Source organism: Montipora capricornis, chromosome 3, assembly GCF_036669925.1.
Source record: "Montipora capricornis isolate CH-2021 chromosome 3, ASM3666992v2, whole genome shotgun sequence".
Taxonomy (NCBI): Eukaryota; Metazoa; Cnidaria; class Anthozoa; order Scleractinia; family Acroporidae; genus Montipora; species Montipora capricornis.
The window spans coordinates 67,849,604-67,852,103 of record NC_090885.1 but is presented as its reverse complement, the minus strand read 5'-3'; the positions used below and the strand labels follow the sequence as shown (position 1 = coordinate 67,852,103).

The window sequence follows — 2,500 nt, the reverse complement described above, 5'->3', positions numbered from 1 at the left end:
AGAGGCGACTAGTAACGAATCGACGGACAGCTCAAGTGCTCCAGTGTTTAGGGCCGTTGGTATCGCATTTTTCTTTTTCTTCATCGCTTCCACCAGATTCCGACGAAGAATCTTGTCCACAAACTGCACTGGCGTTGACTTTGATTTTTAAGGTACTTGCTCCAAGGATTTTCGCCGGCTCCGGGTCTTCAGGAGATGCCGAGATTGTCGAAGGTTTTTGGCCAAACCAAGAGCCTTTGTCGCTTTCGGCGAGGTTCTTTTTCTTTCTTTGGCAAAATGGAGATATTTCTTTCTTCTTTGGGCCGGTTTTTTTTCTTTTCTTTACCCAAGGACTTTTTTCTGCTTTTGATTTTTCCATACGAGTTATTAGAGCTTCCACGTGGGAATTTTGTCAAGTACGTGATGTAAATAAAAATATGCAAACAACATGAATACGAGCGTGAGCTTTTGCCGCGAAAATTTCTCCAAGAGGTCTCGCCCGTTGACAAGATTATGACACCTTCATAGTTTATTAACTTCGTTTGAAAATACGTTTTTTCTAAATAACTCGGCCGCTCTTTGAGATTTTTAACATTTTCCTTTTGTAAACGCTAGATAAAATGACTGACCTAACTTTTGTCAAATAACAAAAAAAACCGATTTTTTCGGCCTCTGAAGGTGGGAAGTAACCTTAAAATAGGTTAAATGCCCTGTGACGTATAACAACGTAAAATCACATTATAATACCAGACCTCAAGCAGTATCGAACCCGGGTCGACCGCACGTCGAGCACAGCTCGTGACCACTGAGTCACCGGAATTTTTAAGGTATATATCATGTTACCATTGCTATTATTGAATGCTAACCTTAGAGCTCAGTAACCGGAGTACTTTGTAAGCATAACCTATAAAAGAGTTTTGATTGCCGTGCCGGGCATTTAATATTAATCTATTCAAGACCTTGCCCGGCTGCTGGCCATCCAGGTACTTCTGTTGTTAAGTTAATGGTCAGACATCATTACCTTGGCATGCATGTCGTGCATGTGATCGTTATTCGGTCAAGGTTGATCTTGAGTTTCCATAGTCATGCATGATTAGCTTTATTTTGGTCTAAGTTTGGTTGTGTTTAGTCACGTTTTGATGAGCAGGTATCTTTACGTGTGGTCACCCCTTGTTGCCCTGTCTGGGGATGTCAGCTTACGTTGGTCTCGTGGACGCTACTTTTGGTCCTTCGTGTTTAATGTGATTTAGTTACAAATGATTTGCCTAGCCTCCTTTAGTGCTGTCCACGGTCCAGCTCCCGTTGGCCACACATGGCTACTAGGTCTATATATAAGAGCAGGGATTTGAATAGAGTTTGGCACCATCTTCTATATTAACCCTCAGAGTCAACCATGTCCCGTATCTTTGTATTTTTAGAAGCACCTCCCAGGGGGGTTTTCGCGTGTGTTTTCACAGTAGCCAATCATAAGAGACCTACGGCCAACCACTGATTACATCACGTGCAGCACACCCGAAACACGAAGGTATTTCAAAATGATGAAAAGATAACACAGTTCTCAAAATAAAAAGACATAAGACAGGGTTGACTAGTTTATAATAGGCTGATTTAGCAACAGAACGGGAACGTCAGTGGCGACGGCGCGCGCAGAAAAAACACCAATGAGAATTCAGAATAGAATAGACTCCACTCTTTTCTTCTCTATTCTAAATTCTCATTGGTAGTTTTGCTGCGCGCGATGTCGCCACTGACGTTCCCGTACTGTTGCTAAATCAGCCTAATATAGATGTGTGACCCGTCTCAGATGGCCCCATTAAGGCAAGCATTTCCTGAGGACGTCTTTTGTTCGTTTAATGTAAAGAAGGGCACGGGGAGAGTTATTCATCTTGACGATTGCCGAAAGGATTCTTGAAGCGAACGTCCACTAAACCACAGAACATCAATGTTTGCAATCAAAAGTGTTTGAACTTTTTTCATTGAAAGTGTTTGTATCAGAAGCTTGTTTTAGTTTTCATATTTCCCGGGCGCTGCCCTCTTGAATGATCTTGAATAGTTGTTTCGCGTTATGGTTTCCCTATTGTTACTGAACAAAAGCTCTTTGCGTCGAAACAAAAGAGCAACCGTAACACGACACAATTATTCAAGATGGTGGTTCCCGAGAAATTTGAAAGTGAAATAAGCGATTCTAAAATTCATTTTTTTGCTGATAACGACACTATTTATGGAAAAGTGTCGAATGAATTTGATTACAAACATTATTTCGTTCAGTTGAAAATTCTTCTTTCGTAGGATTGGAGGTTCCCTTTACAAAACAGTCTTTTAAAGATAATTTGCTTGTACAGCATAATTCGTATTGTGTGTAGTTCTTCTTGTCTAAAAGAAGAGTGCAAGATAGGAAATAACCAAGTTTAAACAGGTATTAGCTTATTCCGTTCGCGTTTAGGAGAACGCAATTTCTAATCTTTGGTATCCTGTGCATGGGATGAGCTTTAGCAAGTTTTTCGTTTTCGTTCGTCTGCTT

At 40.8% G+C, this 2,500-nt stretch overlaps 1 protein-coding gene across 2 annotated transcripts in view; it reads left to right on the top strand.

Annotated features, from left to right (window-relative positions):
- The window catches only part of LOC138040993 (kelch-like protein 2), a 14,289-nt gene that overhangs the window by 9,058 nt on the left and 2,731 nt on the right, over positions 1–2,500 (top strand). The window lies entirely within an intron of this gene.